Source organism: Scomber japonicus, chromosome 15 (assembly GCF_027409825.1).
Source record: "Scomber japonicus isolate fScoJap1 chromosome 15, fScoJap1.pri, whole genome shotgun sequence".
NCBI classification, from domain to species: Eukaryota; Metazoa; Chordata; class Actinopteri; order Scombriformes; family Scombridae; genus Scomber; species Scomber japonicus.
The window spans coordinates 27,140,509-27,166,805 of NC_070592.1; the positions used below are offsets into that span (position 1 = coordinate 27,140,509).

The 26,297-nt window shown below is 38.9% G+C and overlaps 1 protein-coding gene across 4 annotated transcripts in view; it reads right to left on the reverse strand.

Annotated features, from left to right (window-relative positions):
* The window catches only part of thrb (thyroid hormone receptor beta), a 126,685-nt gene that overhangs the window by 56,477 nt on the left and 43,911 nt on the right, over positions 1 to 26,297 (reverse strand). The window lies entirely within an intron of this gene.

Here is a 26,297-nt window from a genome sequence, read left to right on the forward strand (position 1 = left end):
ATCCGGCCAAGATGACCTATATGCAACAGTACTCTCAACAAAGAAACTCCCACAGCGGCTTTAAAAAATGCACTTAACCTCTGGTGGTTGCCACATGTGGTTATGACCGCGAATGCTTCCCCCCGCCATGCTTTCATGCTGTAGTAAAGAAAAAAGAAAAAAAACTCCCAGTATACATTTCTTTTCCCCTTTTTGGACGGGCGGCTCTCAAAACGAGTCAATATATCTTTGTGTGTGTGTCGGCTCCAGGAGCAAGAAGACGCCGTTTTTTTAAAGAGGAAAAGGGCCATAAATAAAACAAGTGACACAAACAACATGTGCAAGGAGGCAGAAAGCAACGCTCGGCCTCGGCTGGGGCTTTGCCAAAAAATCATTAGAAGTCATGTGAAGTTCATGGTGAGATCTCAAGGGAAGAAAGAAAACAAGAGCGAAAGAGAGAAAGAAAGGAGGAAGAAGAAAAAAAACAAAACAGGATTTGGTTTGATTATCATGAGAGCAAGAAAGGAAAGCATTTTGTTTATGTCATTAATTCAGTGGCAGGACAGGGCCGGTCATCTCTCTCCGACAGACGCTAATCACTTGTAATAAGACTTAATGGCTGCTCTAATGGGAATGCTTTTCCTCCCTCCGTGTTCTGTCTGCAGCACTTCTTTTTTTTAATGTTTTTTTTTATTAACACACTTGTTCACGCTCAAACGCACTGCACACACGCACTTTCAAAACTCGTATTCGGCGCAAAATGTTAAACCACGCTTCAGTCTGAAAAGAGAATAATTGTTTTAATAATAGCGTCTATCCACAACAATGCAACGTAATCAAGTCCTGTTTGTCTGTAATGCTAATTGGCATGTTTGCTCGCTTCATATTCTCTTCAGATCTCATTTGCGCTCATTCATTGTGTGGATAGAGGCTCAGCTGGTTCAATCTGTAGCTCATCACCACTTAGAATATGTTCCAACCAAGCCAAACACACAGTTTACATTCCTCTTTAAAGACCTAAGCCTAGTTTGTTACAACTTGGCTTTTATTTTAGTAGTTTTGACTGTTATTTCTGTTTGGTTGCAAGGCCGTAATTTCCACTAGGGATGGAAACTGCAAAATCCTATTTTAGTTTGTTTCATTTACTAAAATGCCTCTGACCAACCTACAAAATCCATGTGGGAGAAAAAGTATGACTTGATCAAAATATTGTGTTTTGGAGTGTTTTTTAGCCGCTAAGGGAAAATATCCTTCCTTATCCTCTTGGTGGAAGTTGCTGGAGCTGTGAGGAAGCTTGCAAACACTATTGATCCATATGAGCCATAAATGTGACTTTACATACTTAAACAGCTTGAATTTATGTTTAATTATTGTGTTAAATGCACCTTTTAAAGGGTGTGGTTTTATATTGTGTATCAGTTCCGGCAGCAAGGCAACAACAACTAGCTACATTATTTTAATTTTTTACTAAATATGTCACGTTGATGTCATGAATTCATATCTTCTCCTTTTCTTTGCTGTGTCATGATGTGTTTTTTCCCAAAGGAGGAAAAATTCTATAAATATCATCCACCAACAAGTGCTTTTTTGGACTGTGATGCTATTGCCCTGATAGGAATGTGTGTGTGTGTGTGTGTGTGTGTGTGTGTGTGTGTGTGTGTGTGTGTGTGTGAAGACAGACACAAGGAGAGAGAGAGAGACAGATGAAAAGAAAGTGTTTGTGTGTTTAAGTGCGTGCGTGTGTGTGAGTCTGTGTGAGAGAGTTGTGAAAAAAAACACCCACTCAGTTTCCATGGTGATTTGAGTTATATTTGACAATGTGACGCACATTTTCAGCATCTTCATCTCTTCCAGTGCACTGAGCTAAATGTATGAATGGCTTGTGCTGAATAAAAAAAAGAAAAAGAAGTGATATCAAAATGACATTGAGGCACTTGTGCTGTGACTGCAGAGAGGCTGCAACACACGGAATATGAGTGTCCACTGGCTTGGACCGAGTGTGACGGCTGGAAATGGTGACGTAAAGGCAGGGCTGAGGGCTGGAGGCTGGGGGCTGGGGATTGTAAGTTGGGGGCTGGATAGCACAGAGCTCCTCCTCAGTATTTTCCTCCAGGGGTGTGTCAAGTGGTCTGCGGGAAAACTTAATGAATGTGAAGCTTTCTTGAGCGTGTCATCCCAACTCCCTACTTCATGTTTCCAGTGTAATTAGTCCTGTGTGTTTAGCCTCTAATTACTTTGCTATTAACTCTAAGAAATAAACACTGAGCCTTCACGGTGCTCAAACAAACTGTGTGAATCTCATACGTGCTTGTACAGCTCACACACATGAACACAAACAACAGTACGTGCTTCTGCTTCTCTGCTCACATGAGTGAAAGTAGATGAGGAGTATCACCCTTCACACCTCCTCTGCAGCTCAGGCGTCACTATCTACTTTACAACTGGAACTTTTTGCACACTTGTGTTGCAGTTGTGCTTCAGGGGCCTCGTGTGCTTTCTGTGGTTTTGTAGAGAAAAGGCCTGAGCGCCGCAGGATGCTAAATGTTCAGCATGACTCAGCTTTTCATGTCTGTACTATCAGGTACAAACATGCAGAATGTGTGTGTCTGTTTGAGAGGAACAGGAGAAAATCACAGGATGTTTATAATACTTTGTTTCTGAATTGTTGGCTTGTGGTTAAACTTCAGTTCAATAAAACTTCTATAACAATAAAATAATAAAATAAACCCCTTTCAGTACAGATACACACCCTGGGACTATGTGCTACAGTATAAATCTGCTACTACTGCTGCACTTTACTATTTATCTGCAATATACTGTATACATACATATATATTTATATACATATATATGTATTTCTATGTATGCTGCTGGGATGAGAATATGAAATGTTTTATTTGTATTTTATGTACAATGACAAAGTATCTATCTATCTATCTATCTATCCATCCATCCATCTACCGCATACCTCCCTATCTATCTATACTGTATATAATTATAATAATATACAATAATAATACTGTATACATATTAGAATATCAGTAAATAATAATGTGCAATGATAATAGACTATCTATCTACCTATCTATCTATACTGTATGCAATAATAATACTGTATACAAAATAATGTAGACATACAGCAACAGTAAATAAATAAATAAAAAACTAAAATCTATACATTTGCACCAACAGCCATTGGTGGATGTTTGTTGTCAGACTGGATTGGTTGTACCTTTGCTGATGTAACAAGACTGTTTTGTCAGAGTTGTATGAGTCAGTGGAGTAATCTGAGGCTGTACAGGTGAGTCATGTGGATGTTGTAACTGTTTATTAGTTGATGTTGACTGTACCTGCTGCTGTGATGTTGAAATGTTTTTTATCAAAAGTGTGAGAAACTGCTCTAAAGTCATTCAGCTGTTATTTTACAAAGGGAGCTACAGTACAGTAGCTTGGGTACTCTCAGGTCATGGATCTTGTCTCAAATATGTGTTGTGATGTCACACAGTTGGCTGGCACAGATTGTCGATATTACGTAAAATGGTTCATTAGGAAAGTGATTGGCAGCAGCTGACTTTGTTGTGACAGTGTTTGTCATTTCATCACAATAGACATGATTATATAACTGTGCTCTGTGCCAATATCTCATACTAACTATTCCATCACTTTTGGATACTTTGTATCATAATTATTACAACTGTATTTTAATATATTGTCATTTATTATCCATTTATACAGTAGGCTCCACTTATAGAGACACATATATCTGCTTATAACTACATTATAATGCAGTATAACCTAGTTATTACCTGTTTACACACTGCTTATAAATAGTTAATAGTGGGACTTAAAATAAAGTGTATTTTTTATTCATTTTTGACAAGCGAAGTCCTTTTTAAAGGGGGGATTCTCTCTTTTTTTAAAAAGACATAAAAAGGAAATAAATCGAAAGCTTCTTGTTTCTGATGGAGCAAAAAAGAGAACACTTAATCCTCCTTCCAGACCCGAGGCCAGTGTCTTGGTCAGGGACAGGGGGGCGGAAGGGGGGGGGTGTTTGGTGTGGGAGGAGAGCGGAGCACTTAAGGGAAACCAATGTGAGCATGCAGAGAACATCACTCAATACACACAAACATCCCACTCAGGATTAAAGCGAGGGGCCTTACATGGCGTGGCGTGGCTATGGGGTCAGATGGGGACTTTCTTTTTGGGGAAAATGCAAACACTGTGTGTATATGGTCAACAAGTACAAGACTTTGATGTGTTAGCCTGCAGCTTCTTATCCAACCATCACTCTGCAGCTGCGTCTTCCATTTCTCACTTATAATGTTTAAATCTGATGCGCAGGGAAAGAAATGTTCAAAGGCGACGATTACAATAAAAGCAAATAAAGTGGTGATTACAGAATATAAAGGCAAACTCAGAGGGTTGAAATTCAAAAGCACATTAGAGCACAACAGGGAGAGTCCTGGAGTGAACCTCACCAGCATCACCACGGTCATTTCAGTTCACTCTGTTTGCATGTTAGTGCTGCTTCTTTCTGTCCTTAACATTTACTGTCATTCCAGCTATTCTTCTCCTGCCCTGTAGCTGACCTCACTATGTCACACACCTGTACACCTGCTGCCCCCCCCCTCACACACCTTTATCCTCCTACTGTTCTGTCTGAGTCCAACTTCACTTACAATCCCTTCTCTGAATAGTCTTCTGAATAGCACTTCTAATGAAGGTTGCAACCAGGGGTTCAACTGGAGGCTCGTGCTATTTCTGAGAATGTCCATGAAGAGAAGTTCAGTTTTATAAAACAGAGACAGAAATAAAACAACAGGTATCTGCCTGCTGTGTTCACTGAGATTACTGTCTGTTTTCTTTGAATGCAACACAGCCCAGCTTCAGTTTAAACTATCAAGCAAGAACAAGTCTGAAAATGTTCTATTCAAAATAAAAATATAAAACATATTTAGAGCATAATGTGTATATGTTCATCCAATCCTGACTCTGATTCCATAAAGGGTTGTGTGCCTGTACGTTTTTTTTCCAACCAATCAAGAGCCCATGATTTGACCAATCAGCTATCTGAAGATTGAGATCAGTTGATGAAATGAGTGAAGCCTGGTGTGCTCCTGATTGGTTGGAATGAAGACCTGCAGCTACATAAACCTGAGACACCTCTGATGTAGAATGACTTTGATAAGCATTACTTTGTCTTACCTACTTATCTTTGTCAGTTGGTTTCAATCACATTTTGTAGTTTATGCACACAAATGAATGAATGAATTATTTAGTCAATGAAATATCAGAACATAGTGATACATGCTCATTAGAACAGTCTAATGTAACGTTTTCAAATGTCTTCTTTTGTCCAATTAACAGTAATAAATCAACTCCTTTATATGGATCATAAAGCTTGGGACAGAATCATTCCTGTGCATATGCTGTTGAAATAGTTTGCTTATAGTAATCAAGTCATCTGTTACACTGGTTATTTTGGGTCTCCACTTCTAGCAGGTAGGAGTGTAGTTTAAATAGTTAGTAGTGGTTAGGGTCTCTGTCCTGAGCATGGACAGCTCAGGATCTTTCACCACATCTGCAGAAAAGGCAGCTTTTTAAGTAGATAACCCCACGACTGGGTTTCAAACACACTGCCTGGGATTTCTGACAACCAGCAGCTGTAATCCAGAAATTACAGGAGGTAAGCCGTTAACTCCGTTTAACCGCTAACTCTGCTAGCTGTCAGAGCGCCGGATAAATAGAGAGAGAGAGGTGGGGGCTGTGCTGTGGCATTTTTATAACTTTTCTAAACGGACATGCTGACATTCTCACCAAATTCATGTAGTGATGGGTCAGCTGTATGGGCCAGGGTAGACTTTCTGTAAATATACACTGATATCCTTGTGTTTAAAGGATACCACCTCTCCTCCCTCCTCTCTCCTTGTGATAACCGGTTTTCACTTTGCCTTTGAGTGTCGCTGGTCAGAAACAAGTATAAACACATTTGATTTGTGACGTGGTTGGACAGCGTGTCCTAAGAACCGCCTCTGAGCTACTATATAAAAAAAAGAAGCTTCATCCTGGTTTTAGAACATATCGCCAAAAGGACTGCTGGAGAAAACGAGCCTGGCTGGATAACACTGACACATTCACACAAATGTTCATTTATGCCTTTATGCCATGAGGAGTCTGGTAAAGATCACTATTAAGCCTTTACAGTGAGGAGAGATCCTTCACTGACTGACTGAATAAATACAGTGGACATCACAATGAACAACAAGCAGATTATAGGTCAGTCTCTTGGCAACCCCCCCAAATCCACACACTAAACAAATCCTTCTGGATGGACACCCGTCAATAAGCAACTTGCTGTCCTCATTCTGTTTGCGCTGAAAAGGCAGAGAGAGAGAGAGGAAAAAAAACTGACTATGAACTCTGCACAGTAGAAGGTGAGTGAACTTCAACTGTACCCGATGATGATAAAAACCAGGAACAACTTTATAAGCTTATCAGAAAGACGACATGCTTTGTTTGTTCAGGTCGCCCCTTCGAGCAAGCTTCAACTTCAAGACGCAGCAGAGCTAACACTGGTGAAGATAGCTGCTGTAATGAGTGTGAGTGGAGCAGCGATCTGAAGACACAGTCAGTCAAAACTGGAGTGTCTGCCAGTGGTGCTTCTTACAAAGTGCTGAATCAACAGTCTGTAAATCCAGTATGTGCTTTCTTCTTTTCTCTTGATGCTAAACTTTCTAAAGGCACGCTGTGATTATCTGATGTTGATCATATCGTGCTGCATTCAAAGACAAAGTGGAAACGGTTTATTGAAACTATCTCAGCTCAACGTCCACTTACTAGTGTTTTCCAGAGCTCTCCACCACGTAACAATCTTGCCCCTTCACTTGGTGATGAAGACCATGTGATATAGGCTGTAAGAACCAGGGAAAAAGATAGTAAGTGGGCCTTGAGTTGGATTGTTTTGTCATGTTTTACACTTGTCTAAATGTTATTTGTGTATCTTGTTTTCACATTATTATGACTGATAGCATTAAAGCACACTAAATGAGAACACTGAACCTAAGGCTGCAACTTACAATTATTTGCATCATTGATTACTGTTGATTCATCTTTTGATTCATCAATTCATTGTCAATAAAGAATCAGAAAATAGTGCAGAAATGAGTCTGAGGTGACATGACGGCTTGTTTTGTCTGATCAACACTAAAATATGTTGAATTTAGACCTGAAACATTGAGTCAATTCAACAATTAGTTGACTCACACAAATGTAATCACAAACTATTTTGATGATCAATGATTTGATTCATTGATTATCAAACAACAGCAAGCGTTTTCTGTGTCCAGACTCTCAAATTAATGTATGACTGCTTCTTTTCTCTCTTCTAAATCAATCTATCTATTTATATTTCAGACTGGCTGTTACACCACATGATGAATCATTCAATCCAATAAATAATCAATAGATTAATTGATAATAAAAATGTCAAAAGGAGAAAGCAGGAAATCCTCATACTTCAGAAGCTGGAAACCAGATGTTTGGCAATTAGGCTTCATAAATGACTGTGTGTGTGTGTGTGTGTGGCAGAGAGAAGAGAGAGAGAGAGAGAGAGAGAGAGAGAGAGAGAGAGAGAGAGAGAGAGAGAGAGAGAGAGAGAGAGAGAGGGAGAGAGACAGAGAGAGAGAGAGAGAGAGTGCGTGTTTGTATGTAGGTAAAGATTATAAATATCCTCTATATGAAGAATAATGTGCAACATTAAGATGCTGCAGATAAACAAAAATATCACAATTTCATGCATCTCTTCCCTTCCTAGCATCACCACTTTACACACACACCCACACGTGCACAGACAGACACACACACACACACACACACACACACTTCCCTTCCAGCCTGATAGTTGCTGCTTTCGCCTGTATGAGTGAGTGTGGGTCAGATCAGGACAATGCGCCGGCTCACAGACTGTGTTTGCACCAAGTTTTTTCCCTTTTTTTCAGCCTCATGGACACTATTTCAGAGCCAGAGTGGAAAAAAAGCATGAAAAAAAAGAAAAAAAAAGAAAGGTGAAAAAAAATCTCTTTTCAAATTGATGACAGCAGTGTGTGCTGAGGGAAACCATTGAAAGAAGGAGTATATAAAGCAGCATCATAGCGTCTGTCTGCCCCCCCCCCTCCTTTCTCCTCTCTCCCGACATCAAAAGTGTGCGCCCATCCTGAGCAGAGCTCCAGATCGCTGCGGTGCATGCTGGGTAAGAGAGGACAACTCAGGACACATGCAGGGACTTTAAGGATACTGCAGTAAGCTGTTCACAATGAAAAAAAAAAAGAGAGGGGGGGTGCAGAGGGAGGGCGGGAGGCGAAGGGAGGGGAGTGAGACAAAAATACTGGCAGGATCAGTGAAGGATGGAGGAATTCAACATTTCATTCTGACAAACACTCAGTGATTCTGTTTTAACTGTTTCTGTGCTTCTATGTGCATCACATACTGATAGCAGCACGCTGTTTATCACACTGAGACACACTGAGACACACAGATCTATATGAAGGTCAACATTTTACATGTTGTTTATTGTGATCTTCCACTTGGTTTGTCATATCTGACTGATGTTTGGACACATGACACACTACATGAAAAAGCAGTTTGACACTTTTTAAATGGTTCATTAATGCTGCAAAGCTTCATTATCAATAAACTATTTTTATTTGATGTATTGATTTTTCATTGAACTGATTCATCATGATGTCTAAATAGTGGCACACAGAGCCCCTTTTTATATTTAATATTTTAAAGATGTTAAATTTACAAACAGATCATTTTAATAGCGGAAATGCTCATTTGTTCTTCAAAAATGGTTACATAATAAATCAATTATCAAAATGGTTTTAAGGTATATTTTTCTAATATATTAATTTATATAACAGGAGTCATTAACATGTGCAAAACAATGTGCAAAATGTGTTTTTCATCTATAGTCCCAGTACAGATGACTAACTATAAAAAATAAATGTATACTTCTAAACTAAACAGTTACTGAAGCATAAAAGCCTACAGAGCAATAATAATAATTCTATATTATCAGGTACTAAAACATGAAGCATAAAATCAGAATAAACTGCCTATATGTTAATACTACTATACATAATACATACTATACAGGACAACGGTATCAGGAAGTCATTAAAACATAAATATATATAAATATAGTAAAAAGAAATGTAAATATGTAAAAAAGAATAATACTATATAGGACGTAACAGTTGGATGGGTATGTATTATATTGTATCGATATATATTTTATTGCAGCATAATGTCACTTAACTGGTACTCTTCATATACATAATGAAGTGTGTGTTGGCCAGATAGTAAAGTGCTGATACCTACATATCTGCAATCATTTTCCTACACCATCCTCCTGGCAGCTCCAGCGTGATCATGTTTCTATGGTTATGTTTGGGGAAACTCACAGTACTTGGATTAAGTTAGATTGTGGTGTGGTGGTTTTGGAAACATCAATACTGGCACGAGATACAATATATTCTATTCTTTTTTTTAATTTTTATGTTTGACCACAGTTAAAATCTACCCCCGCTGCTCACCCTGACCTACTGCTTAGAAATTCAGAGCAGCACACGAACACAGCATTTTATGGATTTAAAAGAAATGCTGCCAGTGATGTTGCCTCGCTGAAAATGAAGTCGCTTCTAAAACAATTCTGATAAAACTATTAAAAAACACATAAACATACAGAGACAGAGTTGACTCAACAGTGCTCTGTGGGGCTGTGGGTGGTGTACGGACGGTGAAGGGGCTGGACAGCAGTGGCGGTTGGGGGGGGGGGGGGGGGGGGTGACTGGAGGGGTATGTTGTTGGACTGAAACTCAACCCAGACACAGTGAGAGCAGGACACACTTAAAATTAAAAAAAACCAAACTGAAATGGCATTGTGCCAAAGATTGTAATGAAAGACAAGCAGGTATGAGGGTTTAAAAAGAGAAGCAGTTAACAGTACACAGATAACAGATGAAGAGTGGACTTTAAACTCACATCTGAAAGAACATCAAGTACAAAGAAATAAAGATAATAACTAGGAGATTCAAAGTTTTGGTAGCCCTTTTTGTCTTAACATCTCAATATCATCTAACCTGGGTCACATAGTTTTAGCCTTGCAGCGTTGTTAACACTGACCTTGCATGTTGTGCCCCCCCCCCCCCCCCCCCCCCCCCCCGCTTTCAACTGTTGAGCACCGCCACAGCAGTGATATAGAAACGTCTGCAGGATGGCAGTGTATGAATCCCTGACCCCAGCACGACCCCCATGTGTGTGCCATGGCATTTGAAGTGTGTTAGTGTGTGAATTCGTTTCACCCAGAGTGCTGAGAGTGTACGCTAGCAGCAGACAGGGAGCGCTACGGGGAGAATACGTGTTCGCGTAAGCCTGTGTCACCACTGATCAGTAGCCGCTGCTTCCTGCCAGATGTGACAGGGAGGCTGCCAGCTTCCAGGCTGAGACCAGGCCCGTGGGGGGGTCCCCATGCAACAGACCCACAGGACTGCAGCTACCTGCTGTGCACCGAGCGCAGTCACGCCATTAAAAGGTGTTTTTACACATCATCATATCAGTGTCAAATGAACTGTGAGATATTATTATCATTACCAACAACAACTGAGGTTACGTGCTTAAGCTTGTATCTAACACTTAGATAAAATAACAATAATATGATTCTCTATCTAGCAGAGCCTGAGGTCGTCTTACTTTATCTGACAAACAGTCTGAAGGCCAAAGATAATCCTTTAACAATCATATAGAACAAAGAAAACAAGAAAATCCACACATTTGATATGAAACCACTGATATGTTTTGCATTATACTGTTGACACATTATCTGCAGACATAAAGTTCCAGCACTAATAGATTGTTTGCAGTAGACATTTCAACTGGTCATGGCAGGAAAATCACAGGTGTTACTAATGACATGAATGATGGCTCTGTTCTGAACAAGCGTCCCAGTAAACCATGAGAGTAAGAAATTAGGCTAGCATGTGTAATACCAGGACCCTGAATGTAACACACCTAAATCATTCATTTTATTATTTAAACCTGTGCTTTTCATAGCTACTTTAAAAACCCTTATTATATGATGGTAAATAATGTCTCAGCAACAGTTTCTCCAGCAGGCTGTCCTCACATAAACAGACCAGTGTTGTTGTTTTTTTGTAGCTATTTGTTCAATCTGAATTTGAAGAGCAGTGGGTTAGGGTTAGGGTTAGGGTTAGGGTCTTTCTGCAATGTGCAATACAGCACATGTGGCAATTATTTATTGATCTTAAATCGCAATCAGAGCTCATTTTTCTTTCAATACAGTATATCAGAAATTCATTTAATGTGCTAATATGTTAACCATTAATGCTACTCTGTCACAATCTCATTCATTTGACACCTCAAAAATTGTTGACTAAACAGTTATGAAGCTGTATCTGTCTGTTAGATAATCATGTGGTGACGTTTGCTGCCAAAGCAAATCCACCTCAACCACCCACAAACCTTATTGTTCTAAATGCATAATAAAGCCTCTTTGTGGTCGCATGAAAATGAGTTGGCACATTAGAAAATATAATTGTCATTGTTCCACTCTCAGAAACACTGTTAGGTCACTTTAACCCTTGCTGATGGAAACATATTCATTTGCATTTATTTTTGTGGAGCATGTGAAAACCAAGGCTGGAATGAATCAGACAGAAGAGCACTTGTTTATGAGTACAACTTCTGTTCAAGCAACATTTAACTCATGTTGGTTGCTTCCTGTTCCTGTTCCAGCATCTGTTTGCATTACATGGTGAATGGTTTATAATTGGCTTGTTAATTAGGTTGTGAACCCTTTCTAAATCATTAATAAGCTGTTAGAACTCATTGGCAAAAAAAGGGTAACAATGACCAGGGCCTTGCCAAATAGTGATCCCATATTTATCTGTATTGCTAAATCTCAGATTTATTTTCATCAGGCCTTGGTTTCAACTGCTTGTTGAGTGGATTCTCTTCATGTTTCTTAGCATCCAAATATGAGCATTTATTTATGAGTTACAAATTATTTTAAGACTATAATGAGCCTCATTGTGTATTTACATATATAACGCCAAAAGGAAAACACATCACCATTTACTAATCTGCTGCCTCACAAAGTGACAAAATAGCTAGATGTGATAGCCTATTTAACCTAGATGGATAAAAATGCAGTAGTATAGTATACCTTCATCTTGCCAAATAGTGACCCCGAATGGATGTATGGGAAATTAGGTTGTAACTCATGTACAACTTTTAATTAATGGTTTATGAAGGTTTACAATCTAATTAATAACTCACAACCATTTATAAATCCTTTATAATAGTAATCTTATTGTAAAGTGGTGCCATATTTCTTATTTCATTTATTCTTATTCTCATGCATAATGTCACAAGAGAGACAGAATCAAGTCTTCAGCATCATAACAAATAAAGGAGTGGTATGAACAACATAGTGCAGAGCAGTACACAAAAACAAGCACAAAACCACAGGTTCAATAAACCGCTCATGCCTAAAAACTTACTAAGCCTGCCAGAGGATTGTTCACTATAACTACCCTTCCCAAAAGATACCAATTTCATGTTTTATAACATTTTATAGTGAGTTATATAAAGAGTGAGCCTTGTTCAGTTTTGACTTCATGGACCTCTGCTCTAGTGATTTAACAGTGGTGTGGAGGAGATATTGCTGACAGATAGAGCGATTGGACACCCAGAATGCCTGCATACAAAATGACTGCATTCCTGAATTGCATACAAAGATGCATTTCAACAGCTTATCCCAGAAAAGACCTTAAGTGTGCTATTATCACTTATTCAGAACAGTATGTAAACACAATCCCTGAAAGCACAATGACTATTATACTCTCTCTGAGCAATAGCACAATGTAGTCTAGCAATATTATGGAGCTTTGTTGAACATGAAATTGGAAAGCTGTATTATAATTCAGCAGCATTATGTGGCTGTTTGTGTGCAGTCTGTGATGTTGAAGTAACAGACTGCTGTTTCATGGGAACAAATCTAGTTTCAACAAATGGCCTTTTGACCTTTGCCATATTCGGTCCCTGCTAACCTACGTTTGAGCTGTAATTATTCTTTCACAAGTGCACATAGACACATTTAAACTGTTGTTAAAACTAGACACTAAGTCCTCACCATGCATGTTGTAAAGTCTTCCATATAGTACTCTTCCAGTGTTATTCCATGGCCCATCATAAAGACAATACAGTATAAAACAAAAGGAGTGAGGATCTAAATTAAGACAGCTATAAACCAGTTAAGTCTGGGTCTGCAAGGCTTTTTCTTTCCACTGGTTTTGCAGCACTGTCCAGTTCTCTACAGTAAACACTAGGTTTACCCAGACAGGCGGGCAGGCAGGCAAGGCTGGGCTGGGAAGGGAAGAGAAGAGAAAGAAAGGATAGAGGCGAGATGGGTGCCAGGCTTCCAGAACCATGGCAAGGTACTGGATGAACAAGATGTTTTTTGGCAGACTTGCAGGAAGCTGTTTGCCGCAGCACTCTCAGCAGTAAAATAGCAGAGACATACAAGAAAACAAAGAAAAAGAAGGAACAAATAAGGAATTAGAAACTCATGTGGAGATCAAGAAAAGTAGAGCGTCTAAATGGAACTTAATAAATCAATACAAACCCTCCTAATAAGGCTGTGCTGATAGTTACAGGGCTTGCAAAGAGTGTAAAGTCTGCCTAACTGCAAATAGGTCAGTAATGGGCACCCTAGGATTGTCTCCAAAACTCCCCCTCTGATTGGTTAGCTTCCACGTCTCTGGGGCAGAAACCTGGATACCACACTGGCTCAACCCTCGCTAGCTAGGAACCCTGCCAGGTTTTAGGAGAACCCCCCCCGCCCCCCTCCACCTAAACCTCCCACCACACCCTCCAACCCCACAGCCTCCCACCTTCCCAAACATTCCTGCATGCGTAGCATACAGGCGAGCATGAAAACACAGTGATGTCACATCAGGCCGAAACCAGAGGCTGAATTCCTTGAATTCTGGAGGCATAAAGATTTGGCGGGTGGTCAGCTTTTTTCTGTGTACACACAGGCTCTTCTCCACCCAACAGCTGGGGCCACGAGGCTCAAGGCTCTGGAAGATTGATTTCACTGACCCTGAACAGTATACACAGCTTTTCCTAACAGCTGGACTGAGACGAGCACGGCTCTAGACAGTTCTAGCTGTTCACACTGTTCTCTGTGGAAACCTATTAAAGGACGATTCCAGTTTACTGCTATTTATTATTATAGTTGTGGACATTTTTTTTCTACCACTACCAACAGGTTTGAGTCCACCAAGGTAATAACGGAGACCTGGAAACAATCACACAACGTCACTAAAAAGAAACTCAACAAGGCAAGAGGCATAAACAGTCAGATGGTACACAAACCACCAAATTAGCAAACTTTATTTGGAGGAGAAAGACAAAGGTGAAAGGTGAAATAATAACCCAAACTGTCTATAAACATCCATCAACACCTATTGATTCTAATGCTGCGGTTTTCAATGAGGGATTATTACCAACATTACAGGTGTGCTCAGGTTTTGTGTTGTTCTGCTCACATTAGCATTTAACAATTCAACTTTGGTGAAGCTGACAAGTCATGCTGTTGATCAATAAGAAAGCATTTTAATGGTTGTGACCTCAGCTTTGTTACACTATTCCCTTTAAGAGAACCCTGCTTTGCCAGCCACACATAAGGAAAAGGGTCCAACTGAAAAGCTCATATGTGAGGACTGCAGGTCTGCAAGCCAATAGAAGGAGAGAAACCACAGACATGAAGTGTGTCACTTCCATTAGCCACCTTTTGATAAAATCATGTGAAAATGGTCACATTTCTGTCCTTGCTTAAGAGAGTTTGTGTTATTCATTTGTCAGGATAAACAATAGCTAAGCATTTGTGTTTCTTTTGTGTTAGGTGTGAAATACTAAAGTACTTATTAAATTAATAAAATACAACCTGGTTGACATTACATCAAGTTCAGGTGAAGTTAGTCTGTTGGAGAAGCTCAAACATTGATGTCATCCCTATAAAACCATGTGAAAGAAATACAGGAATCAAAACTGTAAACATCAATCTCCAAACACCTACACAATATAGAAATTATAAGTATTTATAACGACTTCTCAATCAGGATAAATAATCTAAGAGTGCCTTTACTTCACTGACTAAGACTAAATCTACATATATAACAAGCTCCATCTTAACATCAAATGTACAGTTTATTGTTAACACTGGATCCTACAGCATTTTTTCCCACACCTTGCTAACGTTAAAAAGCTAGATATTTTCCTTTCTGACCACATGTATCTGGCTCGCAGACCTGGAGCCCTTTACTGATAAGAGGTCCAGAGACAGGTATGAGACAAGCCTCAAATGGACAAATACAAATTTGAATAAACTGTTAGCTCATTGTCCACTTACTGTCCGCTTATATCAACTGAGCGAGAGTGATTTCCAAGTAAAAGATGTCTAGAATATTCATTTAGATGAAAAATGACATATTAAATGGGTTCATTTCCCTTAAATATTGAAATGCTGTTGAAACATCAGTTGCAGGTTACTCAGGATTCTAAAAAAGTATGTTTTAATCAAATACGGCCTCGTTTTAACCGTATCCTAATCTATCAAATCAATGCATGCTTAGAAAGCTTAAAGCGGGGCAGACTTGAACATAGGAAAAAAGTACACCTGGACTCAAATAGACACTGTCAAATAAAAAGCATACCAATGGTGGAGTCAAATAAGCTGAACTAATGCTTTTCTGTCTTTGCATTCAAGGTTATAGGAAAATATCAGAGTGAAGTTGTACAGGAGTTGGAGAATGTCAGGATCTTAATCATAAATGTTTAGGGAGAAAAGAGGTAAAGCTCTTGGTTTACCAAACGATTTTCATTCCAACTCTTGAAATATGATCATAAGCTTTGGACACTGACCAAAAGAATGAGCTCTCTGATCCAAGCAGCCAAACTGAGGTTCCTCTGCAACGCTTCATTTCAGAGTGAGAGTTCAGAAGCTGAGCAAAAATACCTGCTGAGGCTCTGACCACTCCTGCCAGGGACTTTTGCTATGACACTATTCATTTGTTAAATAACCACCTTTAACCAATTGTAACAAAAGAAACAGACTTACAGCCTAGAGGTGGTATGTTCTCTTCATCAGTGTGTGGGGCTCTACAAGCAGTCTGAGCTTATTTGCATATAATAGAGACTATAGTCTAGTTCCAGTCATAATTATTCATGACATGTTATTTTTCTTGGTTTTCTTGCCTTTATTGGACAGGATGCAGCTGTTTTCTTAAAGATAAGGCTGCTGATATTCTGTATTATTCTTCATGTTAAAAGCTATTACTTTACAGGATTTTCCTAAAAAGCTGTGTATACTGTATATGTCTCATACAAAATGAATCCCTCTCAATGGTCACTTATGACCCACTAGAAGTACATGACAGTGTATGGAAGCTTCTGGGCATCAACCTTTGGGCAGTGCTGTATGCAGAGGAGAGTGTGACAGCAGACGTAACCGCTTTAGAATGGAACCACTCTAAAACAATCAGAAAATGTTTTATTACGCTGTACCGCTCACTCTCTTCATTCACTCCCTCGCTCGCTCAACCACTCTCTCTCTTACTCTCTCTGGTTGGTGTGTTTACAAACACCAACTGACAATTCCTGCATAGTGCACCTTTAACAAATCCCACCAAAAAACCAACAATGAACTGTCTATTTAGTAATGTGTGTATCCCAAGCCTGACATCCAGTACCAGTACAATGTTTGGACACATTTCTCATAGAGCTCCTTTGTTGTCCAAAAACTATTAAATAGGCTTCAGTGAGCCACACTGCTGCACTGGGTGACATGTTTCTTCATTACCATTGACTCCATCTTACATACTGCTGTAAATACTAACCAAATGTGTATTAATACACAGCATAAAGTAGTCCCCAATAAATACACTGTTTCCTAATGTTTACATTTGCTAAGAAAATACAGTGCTCAGCTGTTTTAGGAAATTAGTAAACCTCTTTAAAAATGAAACTATATATGTGAGATGTGTTTTAAGACTTATGTCTTCTACAGATAGGGAATGAGACTGATTTTTCATCAGGTTTGTTGGCAGTAGCAAAAATGACTAAGACAAACCTTCTCCTCTAACTGAGTTTTTGGGGAAAAGCAACCATTTTTAGATCATGTTATCCAGAGCTTAAAAGTCAAACAGCTGCCAGGCAGACACAAAGCACCCATGTCTTAAGAACTTGTTGCCTCTGGTTTCATTTTTGACCTTGTAGAGACCACATGACCATCTGTCCTAAGTCAATATGAGTGAAAATGCACTAAATAAAGACATCTACATAATTCTGTAAATTACCATCAGACAATCATTTCATTTCACCTCATTTAGATTGCAAAAATGTTTTCCTCTTTACGCCATAGATGCAGATAGTGGCAGCAACAGCACCCTGTCTCTATGGAAACAAAGTGCACATTGCACAAACTGCTTTTGATTATCAACCTGAAAATAGTAGATATGTAGAATATACAGTAAACAGAAAGTTTATACTTTCCTGAAAGAAAAAAGAGAGGAATAACATTATGAATATTATCCCTCATTATTTACACATTAACTAAAGGATGGACGTCAGCAGTAAATGTACCTAACAGCTGAAGAGAAGGTTCAGACATGCCAGCAGCAGAAACTGTCAGATGAGGATAACACCAGCCAGAGAAACCTTCCAGTGTCACTGTGCAGCTGTGCTGATTGAAAGCAGATATTTCCATACCAATGAAATGTATTATTTATTATATGATCTAATTTCTATGAGCAAACACTATTAATTAAAGCGAAGAGAAAGCAGTCATGGAGAATTACACCAGCTCTATCAACTAACAGTATTAAAAAAATGTGTCCCTCAGGTGCAAAGTGATCAGGACTTCATGCACATTTTCCACTACATCACCCTGGAAATGTATAAAAGCTGCACACAATTCTTCTTCACAAGACTCTGCACAAGTGCATAATGTGGATTACAAGAGGAAGACAAAGACAATAGATCAAAAAAAGGAAAGAAGAAAAGAATTGTAAATTCTATTTGTTCTGAGCAGATACTGGCCTTGGCTAGTTGGTGTATTTGTTTCTTGAGGTAGATTATGAAAAGCCTCAAATCAAAGCTACATACCAGTGAGAAGGGATTTCATTTGTTTCATCCCAGAAAAAAAAACAGGTGCAATATTAAAGGTACCCTCTGGAGGTTTCTTTGTAAACAAAAAACATTTAACATTTCTCACCAAGACACACCATGTGTGTCCTTAAGGCTTTACAATGTTGAAGTAATTTGTGAAAAAAGTCATTACCAGAAAGCTGGGTTCTTTTTCTCCTCTCTTAACTGCTACATTTAACAGAATATTAATGTCACCAACTTTTGACATGCATCACTACAGTCTAAGGAATTGACCTTTCACTAAACCCCTCCCACGATCAAAACAACTGTACTTAGTAACTGTAAGTCGGTATGGCAGGCCTGTCAAGCTTTGGATTAGTTGCCATGTTAAAGTGGTGAGCATGGAGGTGTAGAAAGAGAGATACTCTGGATTTAAAGAGTTATGTATTTTGTTAGCCTCTCCTAACCAAAAACAAGACTAATAGTTTTAAAACAAATCATCACATGATGAAGCCAGCCAGAGACATTTTCAACCAACTTGTGACGTTAATGTTAGCTTAATTGTCTAGCTAACCACAGGTGATGAAATCCGCTAGTAAGAGAAACAAAAATAATTGTTGCTGGCTAGAAATGACAAGCCTGCTTTGTTCACTTCTCTCTGAAATGAGAAGACCCATTCTTTCATGCTAGTAGCTCTGTGAGGCTAAACTGCACTTAGCCATTTAAAAATATATATTTTTGCTAATAGCACAAAGTACATCTGAGGCTGATGGAAATGTGAGTAGTTTTGTAGTTAATACAATTTATCCTGAAGGGGACATACTGTATGTGTACCAAATTTAATGGCAATTCATCCAATAGATGTCAAGAAAATGTCTCTGAAAGCACAAAGTGTGTGCTCCACAGTGGTGCTAGAGGAAAAGTCATATCATAGGTGATGTGATACATATGTGCCTATGCTGGTAGAACATGTTATACAAAAACATCAAACATTGTTTAACAGTGCTACTAAGAGTCAAAAGCTCCACAACATCCCTTTAAATTTAATCAGGGGTTAACTCACAGTAGAGGAGACACACACTGTGATTTGGCACCATTACTATATGACTGTGAAAACATTCAGAACACAGCCGTTGTATTTACTGAGCTACACACACAAATCTACTTTTGACAACAAATGTGTGTGTTCTCACATATGCAAGCAACTTTAAAAAGGTGAAACACTAATCTGAGTTCACAGTTTGATCCACATCTGGCAAAAACATCTGCACAACTCCTGAGCATTCAACCTCAGGCGAAGTACAGAAATAGACCATGATACACAGGCTGCCCCTATCTGTGTTAGTATTACCAACTTTTACCACTTAAGAGCCTTTAGCCACCCCACACATAGGACAAAAAAGGATCTAACTATATAGCAAGGACACTCTATGTCTGTATGTATATCTGTATGTATGTCTGTATGTATGTCTTTCATGTTTCTCGAGTACAGTTCATCCAATCTACTTCACACTTGGCGGGTTTATGGCTGAGGACCCAAGGACATGCAGTGTTGAATTTTGTGCAATTTGGACATACAATACATTCAATATAAATACATTTTATATAGCCAAGCAAACAGTGCTCTGTGTAGCAGGGGTCAGGTCTTCAGAGCTATATGAGTGTATAGCTTAGAGAAACTCTTCCACTGTGCCATTAATGCAACTCAAATTGTGTAAGCTTGCCATCCTAACTTAAAATATTAATAACGTTAATACTGGCAAAACACCTCCACTGATTAAATCCATGCTTCACTATATAACCGCTGTCAAAGCAGGTGACTAATACACCCAATGAACCAGAGTGTACCCTATTTCATCAGTGTACTGCTAGTAGCTGCATTACATCTCACCCTTTCTCTAACTAGGAATGTTGGTATTGGCAGTGGTAGAAAAAATAGTTTTAGTTAGAAATATTAAGTGGACAGATGCTTCCGCTACTTCTCATGGGCAGTTCAAAAACAGTATGCCTAATTTAATAAGGCTGGGTATTGGTAAATGATACCTTTAAGGTATTGACCGAAATAAATTGATACCAAGTAGTATCGAAACATCTCCCGTCAAATGATACCTGCAATCAATCTTTTTCACACCCAGAGCTAGAAAATATGACTATTTGTATGGACTTGCTCACAGCCAATCAACGCAAACGTTCCTTGACTTAAAGCAACATGTGATTGGCCCACTGCCACAGTAGCTACAATCTGTCTGTGGTGGTGAAGTCATGGTGAATTTGAGTTAGCGCACTTAGCAGTTCAGCAGCAGCCAAGATGCCACTAAATGCTCTAAAGTGTGTCTACACTACACGCCTGTTACACCAGATAAAAGCAAATGCACAAAATGTGTAATGGGTATCGAAAGAAGTACTCATCAGTATAACTTTAAGGGTACTGGTATAGTAATTTTTTAAATGATATCCAGCCCTACTCATTCAAGCACAAATCTTTTGAGCAAATGATCTAAACTCAAGTAGTACAGTACTTAACATCTGTGTACAATACAATGTTAGTATCTTTCATGTTGTTGATAGTACTCACATCAACAGTATTGCAATACCAGAGACCTGTTCCGAACAAGGTCTCTGGTTTTGAATGGACGCTGTACTAGTAACACAAATAATAAATAAATACATACATTTAGAGACAGACAGACACGTCCAAGGCACTATATGTAGGATTAAGCTGAAATGTACACCATACATTTCAAGTAAAAAGCTTCCAGAGGCAATGAAAGGATAAAGAAGAGGTTATACTGTGTGAAATCCCATAATCCAGTCAAGGGAGCAACAGGCTTTAAATCACTGCAACAAACAGCTACATTAACAGAATGAGTAATGTGGATATATGTGCAAGTCTGTGACATATTTACAAGGGGAAAAAAAGAACCACAGTTGTCTTACCGTCACCTATATATTGAGTCAACTTCCTGTGTCATATGTATGTATGATGGCAAAATGTTGTCACATGCAATAACTGCCGATACATACCAGTGACTGGAAATGAAGAGTGAAGGACAGGTTCAGAGGATGTGGTTTTTTGAAAGCACATATAGTACATATGCTTTTGGATGGCACAGAATATGTATAGAAACCAATTGTGCTGAGTATTGTTTGAAATGTATTTGAGTTTTCGTACCAAACACTGAACCATCCATTTTTGATATTTTACTTTAAGGACTGATCATGTTTTTCTACCAATGTCTTTCATTTGATTTAATTTATCTTCCATTTAGGTAAGTTATAAGTTCTTTAATGTTCCATGTGGTTTAAACACAAGCAGCCAACATCTTTATCTCAATAAAACTACAGTCTAAAACTCATTTAAATCAGGAACTATCTGATCCAAGACAACATTATGACTCTGCCCAGACATCTGATGCCACCTTTTGGTACTTAACAGCTTTCAAGGCTTGATGGCCCAGACACACGATTCAATCAGTAAAAGATACACACAAAGGTCCTAGTGACTGTCATCATATGTATACGCTGACAGGTGTCCATATCACTCAATGTCATTAATTCTTGTCTAAACCCACTGAAATATAACAATGTACACCAATTAGGGCCTATAAGGGATTTTTGAGGTCGATGCCAATACCGAGGAAGGAGTAAAAAAATGACGTCGATATATCAGTCCATAATCTAATACATACACTTGATAAGTGACAAGACAAAGTTCTAAAAATCCAGTTTCATGTGCTGTCAACACTTATAGTAAATGTATTATATAGCTATGCAACAGAAAAGAAGGTTGCTCTATCAAAAAGCTATTCAAGACATTTAACAAGTACTGTTGACAGAACTACTTTGTAGTAATTTCATGGAAAATATAGTTGGTGTGGAATTGGTCCACTTCCAAATAACTATTTCAGATTTACTTGTGTCATACAGAGAGTCTTTTAGTTAGTGCACAGGAGGTCAACTGAATATGCAAAGAGTCTACAGCTGAATACTAAATAGTAACACTGGCATGATGCTGCTCATTTGAGATGTGAGCTTCTTGTTTTTACATAGCAGATTCTTTTTGAAGATATAAATGACAACTTTTAAATATACACACTAATAATCCGATAATGATCAATACGATGATCAAGGCAATAATGTGATTCAGATTGGCATGGATTGCCAACGAACCGTAATACATCACATGAAACAGAGCATAGTCCGATTACATCCATGAGTTGTGCTGCTATCTATCACCTACATTAGGCTGTAATATCCGACCTAAACAGATCAATTGTTAAGGTCTCTACCTCACACCGAAAATGTTCTCCTATCTGCTATTCCCTCCATGCACCCCCCCCCCCCCCCTTTATGCCTGTGTAGTCTCATTTTAGTTTTGTTGCTGGGGCTTTTGACCGTTCAACAGCTGTTAAGCAATGTATGTGTCTCGAACTGTCGATAAAGTGCTTTAATCTCCAGTGTCCAATGTTTACAAGCTGAAAGAAAAGATGCTGCAAAGTGCTGCATGTCTTATCCCTGAAGTCTTTCTGTGTGGCTTTAAAAAAGCCATGTCTTAAAGAAGTCTGTGTAAGTAAATAAAAAAAATAAAGATTTCTTTTTTCCCTTTCAGCAGGACGTGACTGAAGCCAACATGTGCCATGTGTGGGAACAACCAGGGGATTGATGTCACCAGAGGGACTCCCAGCAGTCACTATTTTGATGTGGGAGTAAAGCTCGAGCCTGTGCTGGCGCTTTCATGATCTGGAAAATGTGACCCTTGCATCTGCCATGCTGTTTTGGCACCTTTGAATATGAGGTACCAGCAGAACCTCTGCTACACCTTCAAAGATATTCAATATAATAAATAATACTAAGATATACGTAATATTGTAGTAAGATGCAGCTGAACAATCAAGAAAGGCCCAAAGCTTAAAACTTAACTACACAAGAGCTCACATTCTTGTTCTTGGCTCACTGATCCTGGAACAGACATGTATAAGAAACATATAGCTCTAATCAGTGAAAGGGAAAGGAAAGAGAAAGCAGATTGAGGAAGGGTTAAAATGAAGGAGGGGATAGGAGAAACAACAAGATAAACGGGTTGGGGTACAGCTGCAAGAGAAATGCAGCTTAAAACACTTGGGAGGAGTGTTTAAAGAAGCAGGCTCAGCTGAATAACTCAAAGCACAAACTATTATTCTTTCTGTGACAGCATTGGTTGATGCGGCTGCAAGATAAGAGATGCAATGCTGTTTGGTAGTGTAACAAATTGGTGTCACCAGGCAGAAACACTGCTCTCTGCTGTGTAGTGATTTTTCTTGTTTAAAGTATCTGACATTTCACATGTGACATTTTAACTTGGTACATATTGAGGACACCTGCTGTTCTCCCTGATGCTGGAATAAAGGCAAAGCAAGGAGTCAAAATTGCCTTCAATATAAAACTAAGTGGGTAATGGTAAGAATGATGAAAGAAAATACGGAAATAATTGCTGAAATGTTAATTGTAATTTATTCCATGTATACAATTAAATCTGTTTTATATTGATATTGAATTATATCTGTAATTTATACAATCTCTAAATGTAATAAAGTTTTCCATTATGAAACATGTCATTGGCTTTGGAATATTAGAATGAAAAATATTGCTAGTTAAATGATCTAATAGTGTTGGAATAGAAAGGGTTGAATTTTGTTGGAATAAAGTGATCAAAAGGTTTAATTTACCTTATTGAATCAAATATTAAAAGCTGTGTATCAACACAAAGTAGCTGTGTTGATTAAACATAAAAAGTTTGTGTCAATTTCACATAATTCTGTGATTTGCTGCCAAAACAGACCAGTGCAAAACTGAAAAAACTAACAGAAAAATCCCTGGAAAAATGCAAAAAAAACATGAGCCACTGTTATGTTTGTCCATTCTGGGCTAATGTAGAAACATGGTAGTGCAATGTGGCGGACTCCATGTAAGAGGACCCGCTCCCTAAAGAGCTCATTCTAAGCTAAAGAAAACACAACAAGTCTTATTTTATACTCTGGTCTTTTAAAAGAAAAGACCATACTGAGCACATATGTCTACCCTAATCAATAATCTTTTCTTTTGTCAGCTCCCACCTGTGGCCAATTTTTCTATCCCTCTTTCCAACCTCCCACTTTCTTTATATCAGGAATGCAAAACAACACGAGTCAGATTGGCTGGTTCTGTGGCTAAAAAAAGGCAGAGTTTGCAATGCGGAGCATGAACACAAATCACCTCATATTTACGACCAGTTCACTGAACAACCACACACAAACTGGAAAAGAGAGCACAAGGGTGATTACAGCGCCAGAACACGCTCGGCCCCCGAATTAAAACCATCACACAGAAATATAAAAAGACACATGTTGAAATCAATGAGCTCTAACATGTTGTTAGAAAGCTTCCTCTCCTCTGCTACTCGCAGTATCATTTAAAGGGAATGACAACAAACACTTCTATTCCCTGTGTGCTGCCTACAGGCCTACACAACATGTGCATACTTGGTTTGATTATGATGCTGTAGCCTCTGGGATCCTAACATTTGGAAAATAGTTTCACAATATGTCTCAGCCTTATTCATCTGTTACTTCCTTCATTCCCTAAGCCTCCCCCTCTCCTTCTTTCACTGCTTTAAGCTATCCAGCTCGAAAGCAGGCGCCTTCCGAAAGCAGGCGCCTTCCGAAAGCAGGCGCCTTCCGAAAGCAGGCGCCGCGCTTTGTTTTTTTTTTTACCCCCAAGTACTCTATCCACGTGTTGCTTTTTTTTTTTGCTGCTTTTGTTTTCGAGACAACCTCTTGGAATTAGCAGACAGGCTAAAGGAGGTGGGAGGTAGGAGGAGGGGGGGCTGACTGAGCTTTTGTGCAGCTATTTTGCTTAGTTGTCAGATCTGTGACTGTGCCAGACAAGCACATAAGGAGAGACATTTGGCCGAGATGAAGAGGAACAGGTCCCAAGTCTGATTCTTCCTCTCACATGCGACACAGATCTTCTATTTTCGAATGTGTGTTTGGCAAAGAGTTAAACCCATCTGCTTCACATACTGTAGTGATGTGCTACAAAATCCCAATACATGCAGTCTACAAGTGACTGTAATTAAGTAAATCTTACACCAATGGCTTATGTTCGTCACACCGTTGGATGAACCAACATTCACCATGAAATGACACACACACAATTTCTAACTTTATCAGTGCAGCCAATCATAGCACACCCTGACCACAGTAGAAAGTGTGTGTGTAACCACGATAGAGAGGAGGCACGCCGTCCACACTTCTGGCAGTAAGAGACGCCTTTGTTTAATTGTTTTCAATTGGTTTAAATGGCTTTATTCACTTCTTGTGAAAGCTTTTAAGTGAGTTCAGAGAAACAGTCAGAGCGCCTACGTCATCCCCGAGCACAAACATTCTCTAGATGGTTACAACCTTTTCTCTGCTGTCCAGTCACATAAAAAACACAGAGGAAGGCCTGTCTTTCATTAAGGCTGCTTTAAATAAGTACAGGAAAAGCTGATGGTGGTGGTTCTTGTGCATCCTGTTGTCAGATAGTATCAATAAGCAGCATCAGGCTCTGTGTGGCCCATGTGTAGATTCATACTGGGCCTCCATGTGTTTAATGACATCACACGAATAATCATCCCAACCCTACTGGCCAACACATCTATGATAAAAACTAACTCAAACGTATTAGAATTGCCCCAATCACAGCCATGTATAAGTATGTGATGGAAAGATGGACATCCACTTATATCTACTAGATGGAGTAATGAATTACCATCATGGATACTTAATGAGAAGATAATGTATAACCAGCGCGAATGTCTGCAGAGCTTCAAAAGATTAAGGCTGCTTTTCTAACATTTCTGGAGACAGAGTCCAAACATAGAATTTTTTATATATTGAAGAAGTATTGCATCTAACAGTCATGTGTAAGTTAGACTTTTAATACTTTGTACTGTTTTTATTTATTGCCTTCTCTTTAAATAGGTACATTTTAGAAGAACTTAAGAAATCAGACCTGGAGGGATGAGTGGGTGGATGTGATGTTTGTGTTTGTGTGTGTGTGTGTGTGTGTGTGTGTGTGTGTGTGTGTGT